This window comes from Scyliorhinus torazame, chromosome 18 (genome assembly GCF_047496885.1).
Source record: "Scyliorhinus torazame isolate Kashiwa2021f chromosome 18, sScyTor2.1, whole genome shotgun sequence".
In the NCBI taxonomy this organism is placed as follows: domain Eukaryota; kingdom Metazoa; phylum Chordata; class Chondrichthyes; order Carcharhiniformes; family Scyliorhinidae; genus Scyliorhinus; species Scyliorhinus torazame.
Window position 1 is genome coordinate 94,954,407 of NC_092724.1, and position 18,178 is coordinate 94,972,584.

Genomic DNA, 18,178 nt, shown 5'->3' on the forward strand with positions numbered 1-18,178 from the left:
TAGGGTAATTCCGAGTCCAGAATTAGCAATATTTAGGGCGTCGAAATGTGCGGGGACAAAGTGGGAAAGGGGGGGGGAGGCCGATATTCTGGCCTTCTCCTCCCTGGTAGCCCGGAGACGGATCTTGCTGAGGTGGAGGGACTCGGAGCCCCCGAAATCAGGAGTGTGGGTCAGCGATATGGTAGAGTTTCCCAGTCTGCAGAAAATCAAGTTTGCTCTAAGAGGATCAATACAGGAATTCGCCCGGAGTTGGCAGCCGTTCATCGATTTCGTTAACAAAACCTGAATGTCAACAGTAAGGGGGGAAAGGGAAAAAGCCGGCGGGGGGAGGAAAGTAGGATGCATGGTAATGTTAAATAAGGACAGGTGAATTTAGTAAATGGGTAATTGGGTATAGGGCGGGAGAAGTGGGGTACGTGGTTTATTGTTTGTTATTTTAGTTGGTATTTTGTGCATCGACCCGCGCGGTTGTTTTAGAAATGTCAATATGTTAAATTGTGAAAATTACAAATGCTTCAATAAAATATTTTCTAAAAAAAAGTTTGTCAACATGAAAATATCTTGTTTATTCCTACTTTCTGCTTCCTCTATTCATCATTGTAACTCCATTCGCCCTTATCTTGTATATTGACATATTATACCTTTGAGAAATCTAAGTATACTACATCTATTGGTTCCATAATTAAGGGGTCGACGTGACCTGCTCGAGACCAATCGTGCGGGAACCCCGACCAAAAGAGAGAAAGCGCAGAGGCCTGGGAGTAGGGGCCCGTGCAGTGTGGACCCCAGAGCTGGAGAGTCAATACCTAACCATCATCACTCTGTGCCAGTATATAGTTGCCTTTGCTTACTGTTAATAAACCACCTTTGCTGTTACTGGATGTCTTCAGGCTATTGTCTCCAGCAACCACAATATCAAAAATTTAATACATTTGTCAAGCACGATTTCCCTTTCGTAAAACCATATTGACTGTGTCTGATCATACTGTGATTTTCTAAGTGTGTTGTCAAGACTTCTTTAATAATGGAGCAATCAAATGGCCTCATCGCATCTTACTCGGTGATGCAATGCGGTTGTTAAACTCGTGGAAGAGGGCAGCGCAGTGGCGCAGTGATCAGCACTGCCGCCTCACGGCACCGAGAATCCAGGTTCGATCCTGGCCCCGGGTCACTATCCATTTGGAGTTTTCACATTCTCCCCGTATCTGCATGGGTCATGTCATGTCTTGTGCTATGGCCGGTGGGAATGATGAACAAAAGAACTATGCACGGGATTCTCTGATCCTGAGGTAAAGTGTTGACGCTGTTGTGAACGCCGTCGCCCTGCCAACCATGTTCATATGTTTTGGGCATGCCCGAAACTGAGGGAATTCTGGCAGGGTTTTGCAGGGGGCCAGCACGGCACTGGAGCGACTCAGGCCGCTCCAGCTGCTGATTCCCGGTGTCAGATGGGCGCCGCGGGTATGTGCATGCGCAGTGGGACTGGCGCCAATGCGCGCATGCGCAGTGGGACCGGCGCCAATGCGCGCATGCGCAGTGACTCCCTTCTCCGCGCTGGCCCCGACGCAACATGGCGTAGGGCTACAGGGGCCGGCGCGGAACAAAGGAGGCGCCCAGCCCGAGACAGCGGCCTGCCAACCGGTAGGCCCCGATCGCGGGCCAGGTCACAGTGGAGGCCCCCCCCGGTGTCGGACCACCCCCCCCAGCAGGCCACCCCCGGATGGATCCGAGGTCTCGCCAGGTAAGAGCAGGTGTGAACGGCACCGATGGGACTCGGATTTGTTTGTGTGGCCGCTTGGCCCATCCCGGGCGGAGAATCGCCGGGGGGGGCACGTAGAGCGGCCCCCAACTGGTGGGCGCGCCGACCGTGCCGGCTCCAATGGCGCCGATTCTCCAGAGAGCCGAAAATCGGCCAACCGGCATCAGGACAGCGTGGCCCGATTCGCGCCCGCCCCGGCGATTCTCCGGCCTGGCCTCGGGGTGAGAGAATCCCGCCCATCAAGTTTTTGACAAGTTAAAATAATTTATTATTTAAAAAATGCATGGTAACAGCACTGTGGGTGTTCTTACAACATATGGACTGCAGTGGCTCAAGAAGGCAGCTCACCACCACCTTCTCGAGGGCACTTGGGGATGGGCAATAAATGTTGGCCTAGCCAGCAACGCCCACATCCCGTGAACAAATGTCATTAAAAAAAGCAGAACCCCTGCATCTGAGCCCAACTAAAGGTTCTCGGCATTGAAAGTAGTCCTGATGTTTTTTTGGCAGTGTCAATGGCAACAAGCAGTTAAAATAAACAGTTTAATTTATGCCAACTTGCCCCACCTGTCACAGATTCAACTGTGACAATCACAAAAAAGCAATCTTTGAATAGTACATTTTCGTGCTTGTTGCTATGGAGAATACGAACATGTGAGCAAGGAGTAGAAATAGGCCATTCAGCCCCTCGACCATGCTCCACCATTTAATAAGATCATGGTTGATCTGATAATAATCTCTGCCTCCACGTGGGTGGCATGGCAGCACAATGGTTAGCACTGTTGCTTCACAGCGCCAGGGTCGCAGGTTTGATTCCCGACTGTGCGGAGTCTGCATGTTCTCCCCATGTCTGCGTGGGTTTCCTCTGGGCGCTCCGGATTCCTCCCACAAGTCCCGAAAGATGTGCGTGTTAGGTAAATTGGATATTCTGAATTCTCCCTCTGTGTACCCGAACAGGCACCAAAGTGTGGTGAAGAGGAGATTTTCACAGTAACCTCATTGCAGTGTTAATGTGACCCTACTTGTGACACTAATAAAGATAAAGATAAAGGTACCGCCTTTTCAGGAAGTGAGTTCCAGCGACTCACGACCCTCTGAGAGAAATAATTTAATCTCATCTCTGTTTTAAAAGGTTGACCCCTTATTTTTAAACAGTGACCCCTTGTTCTACATTCTCCCGCAAGAAGAAACATCGGGTGTGATTTAACGGCCTCGCCATGTCCGACCTGGTCCCGCCCATCTTCTAATCTAACGGCACCTTCTCTGAATCGAAGTTTTAGACAATTAAAAGCAATGCATCAACTATCTCACTGAACACTTATTTTAGATAAAATCCATCAGGACCCGGGCTCTTGTCACCCCACAGCTTCAAGTATTTACTCAGTACCACTTGTCTGGTGACTGTAATTTTCCTGAGTTCCTCCCTCCTTCCATATCTTGTTTTTTAGCTGCTTCTGGAATGTTACTTGTATCCTCTATAGTGAAGACTGTTCAGTACATCTGTCATCTCCTTCTTTCACATGATCAATTATCCAGACTCACTTTCTATTGGACCAATACTCACTTTGTCAACTCTCGTTTGTAAATATTTATAAAAACTCTTACTATCTGTTTTTATATTTCTAGCTAGCTTTCTCTCATACTCTAATTTTTCCTCCTTATTAATATTTTAGTCATCCTTTCCTGTTCCTTGTATTCCATCCTATCTTCTGACCTGCCACCTGTCTTTGCACAATTATATGCTTTTTTTTTTAGTTTGTCACTACCTTTGACCTTTCTATTAACCACAGATGGTTAGTCCAGTCTTACTCATTGGAACGTATCTATTTTGTGTATTCTGAAATATCCCCTTAAATGTTTGCCCCTGTATTTCTATTGATCAATCCCTTAACGCTCATTTAGCCAGCCCAGCTTTCATTGCCCTTATTTAAGTTAAAAAAACATAGGCCGGGATTTTCTGCTCCCACTCTCCTCAAGGGGGGTTTGGTGACAGGAACAGAAAATCTTGCGAGAGGCCCAAATTGCATTTTACGTCGGCAGGAAGTCTCACCGCGATTGTCCCCCCACCGTCCGTACCAGTGATGTAACAGGAATCCCGCCGTTCAACATCGGGAAGGCCTCTATGCCTGATCATTCTCATGAGAGCACGCCAGCATGAATTACATTGGTCTCCCGTGGTGTGCACCTGGCAGGCAGACCTGCATTGCTGAGGGTGGAGAGGGTATTGACCGGCAGTGCCCAAGCACAGTACTCTCTGACACAGACCCCTGACACAGCAATGCCAGGGGCAAGGTGGGGTTGGGGTTGGGGGGGGGGGGGGGGGGGAATTCCGGGGGCATTCCATTCTTCTATTCTAACTTTTGTGTACCAGGTGACCTTTAAAAATGGCGCTCAAATCTGTGAAATAAAATGTTGCTGGCAGGGCGGGCTCAATCATAGCCAGGCGGCTACTCCCTTCGGGTTTTAGTAACTACGTTCTGGGCAATGACAAAGAAATGTACAGTACGAAGTCTTACAACACCAGGTTAAAGTCCAACAGGTTTGTTTCGATGTCACTAGCTTTCGGAGCGCTGCTCCTTCCTCAGGTGAATGAAGAGGTCTGTTCCAGAAACACATATATAGACAAATTCAAAGATGCCAAACAATGCTTGGAATGCGAGCATTAGCAGGTGATTAAATCTTTACAGATCCAGAGATGGGGTAACCCCAGGTTAAAGAGGTGTGAATTGTACCAAGCCAGGACAGTTGGTAGGATTTCGCAGGCCAGATGGTGGGGGATGAATGTAATGCGACATGAATCCCAGGTCCCGGTTGAGGCCGCACTCATGTGTGCGGAACTTGGCTATAAGTTTCTGCTCGGCGATTCTGCGTTGTCGCGGGTCCTGAAGGCCGCCTTGGAGAACGCTTACCCGGAGATCAGAGGCTGAATGCCCTTGACTGCTGAAGTGTTCCCCGACTGGAAGGGAACATTCCTGCCTGGTGATTGTTGCGCGATGTCCGTTCATTCGTTGTCGCAGCGTCTGCATGGTCTCGCCAATGTACCACGCTTCGGGACATCCTTTCCTGCAGCGTATGAGGTAGACAACGTTGGCCGAGTCGCACGAGTATGTACCGCGTACCTGGTGGGTGGTGTTCTCACGTGTAATAGTGGTATCCATGTCGATGATCTGGCACGTCTTGCAGAGATTGCCATGACAGGGTTGTGTGGTGTCGTGGTCACTGTTCTGAAGACTGGGTAGTTTGCTGCAAACAATGGTTCGTTTGAGGTTGCGCGGTTGTTTGAAGGCAAGTAGTGGGGGTGTGGGGATGACCTTGGCAAGATGTTCATCGTCATCAATGACGTGTTGAAGGCTGTGAAGAAGATGACGTAGTTTCTCCGCTCTGGGGAAGTACTGGACGACGAAGGGTATTCTGTCGGTTGTGTCCCATGTTTGTCTTCTGAGGAGGTCGGTCCGGTTCTTCGCTGTGGCGCGTTGGAACTGTCGATCGATGAGTCAAGTGCCATATCCCGTTCGTACGAGGGCATCTTTCAACGTCTGTAGATGTCTGTTACGCTCCTCCTCGTCTGAGCAGATCCTGTGTATACGGAGCGCTTGTCCATAGGGGATGGCTTCTTTAATGTGTTTAGGGTGGAAGCTGGAGAAGTGGAGCATCATGAGGTTATCCGTAGGTTTGCGGTAAAGCGAAGTGCTGAGGTGACCGTCCTTGATGGAGACGAGTGTGTCCAAGAAGGCAACTGATTTTGGAGAGTAGTCCATGGTGAGTCTGATGGTTGGATGGAACTTATTAATGTCATCGTGTAACGATTGACATTGATGGCCACATGAGTGCGGCCTCAACCGGGACCTGGGATTCATGTCGCATTACATTCATCCCCCACCATCTGGCCTGCGAAATCCTACCAACTGTCCTGGCTTGGTACAATTCACACCTCTTTAACCTGGGGTTACCCCATCTCTGGATCTGTAAAGATTTAATCACCTGCTAATGCTCGCATTCCAAGCATTGTTTGGCATCTTTGAATTTGTCTATATATGTGTTTCTGGAACAGACCTCTTCATTCACCTGAGGAAGGAGCAGCGCTCCGAAAGCTAGTGACATCGAAACAAACCTGTTGGACTTTAACCTGGTGTTGTAAGACTTCGTACTGTGCTCACCCCAGTCCAACGCCGGCATCTCCACATCAAAGAAATGTACAGCACAGGAACAGGCCCTTCGGCCCTCCAAGCCCGTGCCGACCATGCTGCCCGACTAAACTACAATCTTCTACACTTCCTGGGTCCGTATCCCTCTATTCCCATCCTATTCATGTATTTGTCAAGATGCCCCTTAAATGTCACTATCGTCCCTGCTTCCACCACCTCCTCCGGTAGCGGGTTCCAGGCACCCACTACCCTCTGCGTAAAAAACTTGCCTCGTACATCTACTCTAAACCTTGCCCCTCTCACCTTAAACCTATGCCCCCTAGTAATTGACCCCTCTACCCTGGGGAAAAGCCTCTGACTATCCACTCTGTCTATGCCCCTCATAATTTTGTAGACCTCTATCAGGTCTCCCCTCAACCTCCTTCGTTCCAGTGAGAACAAACCGAGTTTATTCAACCGCTCCTCATAGCTAATGCCCTCCATATCAGGCAACATTCTGGTAAATCTCTTCTGCACCCTCTCTAAAGCCTCCACATCCTTCTGCTAGTGTGGCGACCAGAATTGAACACTATACTCCAAGTGTGGCCGAACTAAGGTTCTATACAGCTGCAACATGACTTGCCAATTCTTATACTCAATGCCCCGGCCAATGAAGGCAAGCATGCCGTATGCCTTCTTGACTACCTTCTCCACCTGTGTTGCCCCTTTCAATGACCTGTGGACCTGTACTCCTAGATCTCTTTGACTTTCAATACTCTTGAGGGATCTCTTTGACTTTCAATACTCTTGGTGGGGAAAGCCACCGTTGGGGCTCGCAATTCTATTGGGTGAAGTTTAAACATTGCTCGCAATTCTATTGGATAAGTTTAAACACGACAGCTTCAGGGATTGGATCGCGTCCAACTGGGATGGGCTATTGATTTTTGAGAGTTGTATAAGTACTGTGTTTTTGTCCCTGAAGCTGTCATGTTTAAACTTATCCAATAGAATTGCGAGCAATGTTTAAACTTCATCCAATAGAATTGCGAGCAATGTTTAAACTTCACGCAATAGAATTGTGAGCAGCCCATGATTGAGCCTCATCCTGTCAGCTGTGTTACAATCTCAACATCCTGTGCACTCATTGTTTGTGAGAAACAGGATGGCAGAACTAGCGTCCCCTTTACTCCATGGATTGTTTCCGAAAGACAGGATATCAGAAGTGACGTCCTTTTACTTCCAGAGGATATCCGGGCCACTTGATAACAACTTGTGTTTACTAATAATTTGCTGATCACACATTTTGTGTGTCTCAAAAACATGGTCAAGTTAGCTATCCTAAATCCCATTTGATTACTTATTACTGCTGTGTCCTAAAAAGACATGTTTAGTGGTTAATAATGGTTACTCAGTATTTCCTGTAATTCATCTCAATCCTTAATAAACTAATTTATGTAAAACTACTCTTGTGTCATCCTAGCTATTCAGTTTTAAATGGTCGCACCGCTGGACATCCCCCCCCCCCCCACCCCCCCACCCCCCCCACCCCCCTCACTGTCCTTCCCAGATATCCTATACCTTTTAATATTCAGGTCCCAATCCATGTCCTCCTGCAGCCATGTCTCCATAATGGCTATCAAATTGTATTTATTTATTTCTATGTGGACTCTCAGGTCATCTGTTTTGTTTTGAATGTTACGTGCATTTAGACACAGAGCTTTTAGTTTTATTCTTTTATTCCTTTTCTAACACCTCTAGTCTCATCTTTTGATTTACTGTTAGATTTGTACTCTTTATCCATTCCTGTTACAATCTGGTTTTCATTTTCCATAATAATATCTTTCTCTTTTGTCTTGTCTCTACTCTTTGATTGACCACATTTTCTCAAATGTGATCCTTTGCCCCCACTATTTAGTTTGAAACCCTCACGTCTTCCCTAGTTATGCAGCTCGCAAGAACACCAGTCCCAGGTGTAGAGTGTCCCAATGGTAAACATCCCACTTTCCCCAGTACAGGTGTCAGTGCCCCACAATCCGGAATCCACTTCTCCCACACCAATCTTTGAATCATGCATTCATTTCTCTAATCTGATTTGCCCTATGCCCGTTTTCACAGGGCACACATAATAATCTAGAGATTATGACCTCCAAGGTCATGCTTCTTAATTAGGTGCCTAGGTCCTCATACTGACTATGCAGAACCCCCTTCTTTGTCCTGCCTCTGTGATTGGCACCTAAATGCGTCACGACTGTGTCTTCCATCTCCGACTACAAGTTCCTCTCCAGTCCCAAGCAGATGTCCCTAATCCTGGAAACACATCCGCCTGGCTCATGTTCTTTATTGCAGAGAATGGTGTCAATATCTCTGACTATACTATCTTTGACAGACACAACATTCCTTTATTCCCCCCACCACCACTTGAATGGCTTCCTGCACCAAGGTCAGTTATCTCATCCATCTTGCAGACCCCACTCTCATCCAAGCAAGCTGAAAAAACCTCAAACCTGTTGGACAAATGTAAAGACTGAGGCTCATGTACTCCTGCCCTCTGAGTCCCCTTACCTTGCAGTCACGCCCTCCTGTCCTGACCACTGGCCGAATCAGAAGACCCTGTCCAAAGCGGTGTGACTGCTTCCTAGAACAAAGAATCCAGGTAACTTTCCGCTCTCAGATGCATTGCAGTCTGTAGTTCAGCCCCCAGCTCATAAACTCTGAGCCAAAGCTGTTCGAACATCATTTACTGCAGACGTGTCTACACTAAATCAAACTGGCATCCTTGAGCACCCACATGCTGCAGGTGTGACATATCACCTGCCCTGCCATCCTTAATGTGTTCCAATAAACTATTTAATTGTTGTATTTAACTATGTATTTTAATTGTGTTTTTATATATTTCAGTACCCTTACCAGTCTACAAAATTATGAGGGGCATAGACAGAGCTTTTCCCCAGGATAGAGGGGTCAATTACTAGGGGGCATAGGTTTAAGGTGCGAGGGGCAAGGTTTAGAGATGTACGAGGCAAGTTTTTTACACAGAGGGTAGTGGGTGCCTGGAACTCACTGCCGGAGGAGGTGGTGGAAGCAGGGACGATAGGGACATTTAAGGGGCATCTTGACAAATGCATGAATAGGAGGGGAACAGAGGGATACGGACCCAGGAAGTGTAGATGATTGTAATTTAGTCGGACAGCATTGTCGGCACGGGCTTGGAGGGCTGAAGGGCCTGTTCCTGTGCTGTACTTTTCTTTGTCTTTTTGTTCTTTGTACTACCAGTTCTTATATTATTGTGAACCTTCGGAACAGAATAAACTGTAGTCACTGCCAGATATTCACCAACCAACTTTGCTTCTTCTGCAGCACAAATGAAACCATTTCCCAAAGGCTGAGAAAATTCGAAAACAAAAAGCAAAAGAGCACCTCTTTCCCCAACTCCCAGCTACTCTGAGTCATACTCAAATACTAAGTCTCGCTAAGTTGGCTGGCTTTGTATGTTGCTCAGACAAACGTTAGCTGAGTTAGATACACAGAAACCAGTTTGAACTTCCATTAGTTCCTGCCCAACTGCTCTTCCAGTGCAAACCTCGTTAAAACCCTGCTTAAGGCTGCAAAGTTTAGAATTTTAATTCTCGATTTCAGTTAAATGCCAACTGCAAACAACATTTGATTTTTACAAAAGATTTAAGAAGTTAAGACTCCTGACTCACCATCCACTAGGATCCAGTAATTCTCGTGAATCCCTTGTGCACTTTCCCCAGTGGCCATGCATTCTTTTTCAAATATGGAGATTCAAACTGTTCACAGTACTGCACATGTGGTCTAACTACGGTCCCACACAAGTTACTGGAACTTCCCTGCTTTTCAAGCCTATGCAGAAATGAATGCAGGTGCTTGGTTTTCATCCGCTCTTGTTAAACACCAACATTCAGGTTTGATGGGCATAAAACTGGATGGCCAGGTATGTTCCCTTCAGTCAAATAACCTGCGATGTATTATACTGTGGACCCAGGGTCCTTGTGAACTGAGAAAGTGTTGAGTTTGATGCTGACTCGGTATATAAAGATCCCGGGTCCACAGTATGATTTATGGCAGGTTATTTGGTGTCACTCAAAAATCACAGAAAGAAAAAACATACCTGGCCAGGTAACAATGCTGTCCAAAACTAAAGCCGTAGATGTAACCTAGGCCGAAATTTTGCAGCCCATCACGCCGGCGGTATCTTCCGGTCCCGTCGATGTGAGCGGAGATTTCACTGGCTCGCCGGCCCCACCACAGGTTTGAGCTGGAAAATTCTGGCCATAGTCACTAATAAATCCAGTCAGGAACTTGTATTTAAGGGGATGAAGGTGCAGCAGGAAGGAAGGTACAGGAAGGTACCCTGTTAGGTTTAGGTCAAAGGCAAAGACTCAGGCTCTGTCGAACTCCAGTGTGGACCAGTTGAACCAAATGGCCTGTGTCTGTATTTTGTGCTCGATGTAACTCGATGAGCAACTGGGCCTTCAACATCATGTTAAAGAGATGGTGCAAAGAAAGTCCAAATCCTCCTGCATAGACCCTCAAAAGAAAACCTTCCTGAAATATTTTAGAAGCAAACTATCTTGAGGAGGATTAATTGATAAGAGGCTTATCTTTTTAATTTACATAATAATAACCTAATTAAAGCAAGTGTGAAAAGATTAGACACTTCACATTAGGCCATGGTGTGCTGAAGAATTGTTTAGCATTATTCAATAGAGTCAATATGTCTGCTGAAAGTTTGTAGTGTTGGACAATATTTTGTGTTAATAAATGCCCCGGGAGTGGGTTAAATTTGTACCAAGCTTTCTGTCATGATTCTGTTCCAGGTTTGGACATGATCCTTGACTTGGTGCTGCCCCAACGCCCCCCCCCCCCGCCCCCCCCCCCCCCCCCCCCCCGTCAATGGATTGATTAAAACAAACACATAAACCAAAAACAAATTTCCAAGCTGACAAGCATGGGCTGGAAGTTAATCCATGCATGTCGGAATGTTCATGCATAGATGATCTCTCAAAGCGCACTTATAGAAGTTGGTGATCTCAACACTTGTTTGACCTTAATCAACTGGAGACTTTTAATGGGTAGTGATGGGGCGTTTGTGTAATGTTGCCTCCATAGCCAAATCCCACCACCACCCCCAACTGGACCCATCCTCTCGCACAGCCTCCAGACACATCCTGCGCATGGCGGGAGGTGGAGAATGAAATGGGAGTTACTGAAAAACATTGTTTAATTGAAGTAATGTCTCATCCTGCGGTATTCCCCTGGTACTAATAAAAACTGTGCAGTGTCAGCCAGGTATTTTTCAGCACATTTTCCCCTTCCAGTTTTCTTTGCGTTGTTGCTACAGACATTCAGCAACAGGATCTTTCTTGGAGCATTGTAATACAGGCAGGTAGCAAATTGATGACCGATTATAGCCGTACCTGATATTAAAAACCTGTCAATTTACTGTCCTCAGAATTTCTTTCACTCTCAATATTCACACCTTTTCCTCTGTGGCTTCCTTTCATAAAGGAAATGCCACATTTTAACTCTGGCATGAGTACCTCTAAAACCATATCCAGTGTGTTCCACCTCCATAATTCCAGTGCCAAAAAATAATATGCATATCTACGTGGATGTTCAGAGCCTAAAGCCTGATTCCAAGCCAACATACTTGGGACTGACTCTGCCCTTTTAATGGACTCGGCCCTTTCGGAAACATGTGAAGGAAACATCAACAAAGCTCAAAACCAGAAATAATCCACCAACCAAACTTACTGGATCTCGGTGGGGCGTTGCTGCCATAACACTCTGGACCTCAGCACTTTCTCTCAACACTTTCCCTATCATACTCTGCAGCAGGGTACGTGCACCTGCCTGGCAAAGGTCATCATATACACATCTTTGTCGACTCAATTGAATGCAACAATGTGTATCATCACTAGAACCCTCTGTTCACCAGCCCTCTTCTGGCTTCCTGTCCTTGCAAACATCATGCCCTCACATTCGCCAACTGACAAAAACCCAGAAGCTGGTTGAAACCGTGAGTGCTGTGCCTCACTTAACCTACTCCATGATGATGTGTTCAACCCAACTATTGTCCACCCAAATACTGTCCACCTTCCATCTTGATGCCGTATATGAGGCAACATTTCTGAGTTGATCTCTCAGCGAACATCCGAAGAACCAAGGAATGGGAAACGCGGGAAGTCACTAACAAGTCCCTTGTGCCAAACCCCATCTGTCGAACAGGCAGGCTTTGAACTGGCACAGCGAAAGCGGTCCTGGCTAAATAGGTTCAGGACAGGCGGGGGCCCTGTGCAGCCAACCTCCATCACTGGGGCCTCAGTACAAACCCCTTATGCACTTGTGGAAAGACACAAACAAGGCTGCACATTATTGAGGAGTGGCCCCATCTGCAGACTAAGTGATGGATTAATCACCTTAAACTCTTCAAATGAGGAGGCTATTGCTTGGCTTTGGGGATTTGCATTCGCCAAATAAGTAGATAGCAGCTCATTTTAAATAAGTTAAAGGGTCTGTTGAGGCAAGAGTTTTTAGTCCTGGTGTATTGAGCAGCAATGCTAATACTACGTCAGGTCGTTCTAGTTGCTATTGTGCCGCTTCATCCATCAGGATTGTATATCTGCAAGTCACGGCCCCGCTTTGACCTTCCACCCACTAAACGATGCAGAGTTGCAGCGTCCGGGCTCTTAATCATCAGTGCGCAATCTAAGAAGACCCTTCCTATAAAAATAAATTTAAACAATAAATAGTTCTCAAATCTGTGCTCTTTCTCCTATTAACACTGAGACACAAAGGACCTGAAAATCATTTGAAATGATTAGTGACATAATGCAGTACGTAAATGAATAGTTCCAGATGCGCGTGAGAATCATTTTCGGCAGCCGCCACACTTCACCAACAACGCCATGTGTTATTTCAGGAGAGATAGTTAATTCGTGCAACAAAAATATTTTGTATCAGACGTGCGGTGTGTACTGCGGTAGTCCGGCAATGTGTGTTCTGGATCTCACATGCCATTGCTGCAATGTTTTTGCACTACACTTAGACAAACCCCAATCCATTCCCCTTCCTCTCTCTTTTCCCCATCCCCACCAAACCTTTGCATGTTTGCCGACCGACAGATGTTGCCTCTCTTCCCAAACTCTCAGACTCTCGTCTAACTGCAGTTGGCTTCATTCCTGAACATAACATCTGTCCCTGTTTCAAGAGCTTCACTCCCTTCTTGCTCGCAGATCTTTTCGGCCATTTCTTCCCCTCCTTGTCCTTGTTCCAAATCTTTCTTTTTAATCAGAAGCCTTGCACGTTAACAAGCAGGTGTTCCGTCATGATAGCGCTGCTAGTGATGCTGATCTAGGAACGTCAGGAATAGGACTAGGCCATCCGACCATGAGAGGCAACTCCCACCTTCAATTAAATCACAGCTGGCCAACAAAGATGTGCCAGCAGCCCATAATGTACCTTGATGTCCTGGTAGAGCAACCTGTGGCCTCGTGAAAATATTTAAAAGTTTATCTTTGTAGGTTCAGCTCAAATTAAGTCAATTGGGCCTTTGTTGTCTGGGATTTGAAGGAATGAGAGGATAGATGAGAGGCTGTTCCCCCTGGCTGGTGATCCTTGTAGGAGGATCTGTATGTGGAACATAAGGAATTATAATATAATAATAATCTTTATTGTCACAAGTAGGCTTACATTAACACTGCAATGATGTTACTGTGAAAAGCTCCTAGTTGCCACACTCCGGCGCCTGTTCGGGTACACGGAGGGAGACATTAGAAAGTCCAAATTACCTCACAGCACATCTTTCGGGACTTGAGGAGAAAACCGGAGCACCCGGAGGAAACCCACGCAGACATGGGGAGAACGTGCAGACTCCGCACAGACAGTGACCCAAACTGGGAATCGAACCTGGGACCCTGGCGTTGTGAAGCATTGGACATTTAGAACTGAGGCGAGGAGAAACTTCTTCATTCAAAGGATTGTGAATGCTTAATTGCCTTCAGAGGACAGTGAGTGCTCAATATTTGAGTGCACTCAAGACTAAGATTGATACATTCTTAGTCACTCAAGGATTATGGGACAGGGCAGGAAAATGAGGTTTATTTTGTTTATCCCTGGGACACCCGGCATCATTGGCCAGGCGAGAATCTGTTACCGATCCCTAATTGCCCTCGAGAAGGTGCTGCCTAATTGGACCGCTGCAGTCCATGATGTGCAGGTACACCCACAATGTTGTCAGAGAGGCAGTTCCAGCATTTGGACTCAGCGACAGTGCAGGAATCGTGATATGGTTCCAAGTCAGGATGGTCTGTGGCTTGGTGGAGGGTGGAGAGGGGGAGCGGGGTTGGGGAACCTGCAGGTGGTGGTGTTCACAGGACAAGCCAGGGCTCCTGTAAAACCACCCTCTGCCACTGTGGCCTCAGCACAAATCCCTTATGCACTTGTGGAATGACACAAACAAGGCTTCACATTACCGAGGAGGGTCACCTCTGCAGACTAAGTGGTCGATTAATCACCTTAAACCCATCCAATGAGGAGGCTACGGCTTGGCTTCAGGGATTTGCATTCGCCAAATAAGTAATTAGCAGCTCATTTTAATGGATCTGTCGAGGCAGGAATGACTTTCCCATGTATCTGATGTCCTTGTCCTTCTAGCTGGCAGTGGTCGTGGGTTTGGAAAGTGTTGTCAAAGGAGCCTTGGTGAGTTGCCGTAGTGCATCTTATAGATGGTACACGCTGCTGCCATTGTGCATTAATAGTGGAGGGAGTGAATGCTTAAGGTGGCAGATGCGGTACAAATCAAGCGGGCTGATTTGCTTTGGATGGTGTTGAGCTTCTTGAGTGTCAATGATAGGCCCCCCAGGATGCTGATAGTTGAGGATTCAGTGATTATAACACCATTAAATATAGTGGGGAGGTGGTTTTCTTCCCTCTCGTTGGAGATGGCCTTTGCCTAACACTTGTGTGGCACGAGTGTTGGTTGCCAGTTGTCGACCCAAGCCTGAATGTTGTCCAGGTCATGCTGCATATGGGCATGGGTTGGTTCATTAACTCAGGAGTCATGAATAAGGCTGAACTGTGCACAATCATCACAAAGCTCAATTTCTGACTTTACAATGTCGGCAAGGTCATTGATGAAGCAGGTGAAGGTAGTTGGGCCCAGGACACTACCCAGACAAACTCCTGCAATGATGTCTCAGGACTGAGATGACTGACCCAGCAATCACAATCATCTTTCTTTGCGTTAGATGTGACTACAACCAGCAGATACCAAAGTTCAGCCACAATCTAATTCAATAGCGGAGCAGGCTCAAGGGACTATGTATCCGACTCCTTCTCCGATTGCTTATATTTTATGGGCTGCCATGTGAAACTGGACAAGTCTTTCCACCCACTTGTGTCCCCAGATGATGCTTCGTCCATTTTCCGTGGCGTTGGGGTTTCTCAATGATGAGTCCTTCTGAGGATAACGTTAGTCTTCTCAAGAGGCAGACTTTTCCCCACAATTTTAGGGTGCCAGCCTCCCAGAGGGTCTTGATCCACTGCAGTTTGCCTATCACCACAACCGGTCCACAGCAGATGCTATCTTCCTGGCTCTACAATCAACACTTGAACACCTCAACAACAAGGACACCTATGGAAGATTGCTGTTCACAGAATCATAGAATTTGAATCATAGAATTTACAGTGCAGAAGGAGGCCATTTGGCCCATCGAGTCTGCATTGGCTCTTGGAAAGAGCACCCTACTTAAGCCCATGCCTCCACCCTATCCCCGTAACCCAGTAACCCCACTTAACCTTTTTTGGACACTAAGGGCAATTTATCATGGCTAATCCACCTAACTTGCACATCTTTGGGCTGTGGGAGGAAACCGGAGCACCCGGAGGAAACCCACGCAGACACGGGGAAAACGTGCAGACTCCACACAGACAGTGACCCAAACCGGGAATCAAACCTGGGACCCTGGAGCTGTGAAGCAACTATGCTAACCACTGTGCTACCGTGCTGTCCATAATCAGAGTACAGCTATGCCTTCAACACCATTATCCCGACAAGACTGATAACCAAACTCTGCAATCTTGGACTTGACCCCTCCCTGTGCAACTGGATCCTTGACTTCCTCACCAACAGACTGCAATCTGTCAGGATGGGCAACAACACCACCTCCACAATAGTCCTCAACACCAGGGCTCCGCAAGGATGTGTGCTCAGTCCTCTACTGTACTCCCTATACACACATGACTGTGCGGCTAGATTTAACTCCAACACAATGTATAAGTTTGCGGATGATACGACTGTGATGGGCCATATCTCAACAACGACGAATAAGACTACAGGAGGGAGATAAATCATTTGGTTGCATGGTGTACCGAAAACAACCTCTCTAAATGTCGGAAAGACCAAGGAACTGATCATCGACTTCAGGAAGCGTCTCCCGTCTGCAACAATGGCTGCGAAGTGGAGATGGTCGATAGCTTTAAGATCCTGGGGGTCACCATCACCAACCGTCTGTCCTGGTCCACTCACGTTGATGCAATAGTCAAGAAAGCCCAACAACGTCTCTACTTCCTATGGAAGCTAAAGAAATTTGGCATGTCTGCATCGACTTTCACAAACTTCTCCAGATGTGCGATAGAGAGCATCCTATCCAGCTGATCACAACCTAGTATGGCAACTGCTCGGTCCAAGATCGCAAGAAACTGCAGAGTGTGGTGAACTCAGCCCAACGCACCACACAAGCTTGCCTCCCCCACATTGATTCTGTATGCACCTGCTGCCTCAGGAAGGCAGACAGCATTATCAGCGACCCCTCCCAACCAGGCATTGCTTTTTTCCAGACCCTTCCATCAGGCAGAAGGTTAAGAAGTCTGAAGACCCGCACACCCAGACATAGGAACAGCTTCTTCCCCACAGCTACAAGACTCCTTAATGACTCCCCCTCGGACTGATCTGTTCCCTGTAAGAACATTATTCACGATGCCCTATGCTTCTCTTGCTCATGTATTTGCTTTGTTTGGCCCCTTGTTCTGCACTGTAACCAGTCACTGGTTGTCGATGTACCATTTGTAAATGTTCTCTGTTGATTATTCTTTTTGTCTGCTATGAACATACTGTGTACGTTCCCTCGGCCGCAGAAAAATAGTTTTCACTGTACTTCGTTACATGTGACAATAAATCAAATCAAATCAAATGTTACCAGCCCATTTTTGCCATTGCAAATTTCCCCCCACAGACACCCATAGAACCTTGGGCTGTGGTGGGAGGAGGGTTGGTATTTTTGGGAGTATCGTCTGTTTATTCTGCATATCACCTTGCTGAAATAATATAGCACCATGTAGAATCCTGAACTTTGCAGTAATTAATGGCCCTTGATAGGAAATGTTGGGGGGAAAGGTCATCAAATCAAATCCTTAAACCCAAATGTCCGAGTGCACTCTCAGAATAAGATATAACACACAATGCCATGAATCTCTTCAAAGGCACCTTCAAATGACTTGTACATCAGAGCACTGTCAAGACATAAGTGATCATGTTAAAAGTGTGTGGGTGTCTTCTATTTTTGTTCTAATGTTTTTGTAACGAGCACCTTTATGTACTACCTGAAGACAAGGTACCCAGTAATTAAATTTCACTCAGATTTGCAATTGAATAATCAGCCAGTCATATCATTGTATCCTGTGACGTGATTGTCAGGATCCTTTCACTTTCCTTTCTGGGGAGTGTCGAGAACAAACCAGCACGGCATTAAAATTGGAGCGAGGTCGTTCACGGGTGATGTCAGCAAACGTTTCTTCGCACAAAGGATATTGAAAGTCTGGAACTTTCTTTCCGAGAGAGCTGCGAAGGCTGAGGACCAATCAGAAATTCCATAACTGACTTTGTTGGGTTTTTATTCGGTCAGGTTATAAAGGGTCAAACCCATATTCTCATTTCAAGCCATCAAAAGCTGACTTATGTCCCTGGCTACAATGACACTTACACTGAACCTGGATCAAGAAATCTCAAACAATAGGACCAATTCTTTTATCGGGGGAAGTGATTGGAGTTATTTCAATGAATCATTATAAATAATAACATTTTGGACATTTTCCTTAAGTCAAAAATACTTGCCTCATTCAGTTAATAAGTCACATAATTAATGTGCCTGCATAAATTATACAATTTTAATTGTTGCATAAATAATAATAATATTATAATAATCGCTTATTGTCACAAGTAGGCTTCAATGAAATTACTGTGAAAAGCCCCTGGTCACCAAATTATGTCATG

The 18,178-nt window shown here is 46.4% G+C and overlaps 1 protein-coding gene across 3 annotated transcripts in view; it reads left to right on the top strand.

The window, feature by feature from the left end:
- cacna1g (calcium channel, voltage-dependent, T type, alpha 1G subunit) overlaps positions 1–18,178 on the top strand; it is a 541,990-nt gene that overhangs the window by 137,720 nt on the left and 386,092 nt on the right. The gene's annotated exons all lie outside the window — the stretch shown is intronic.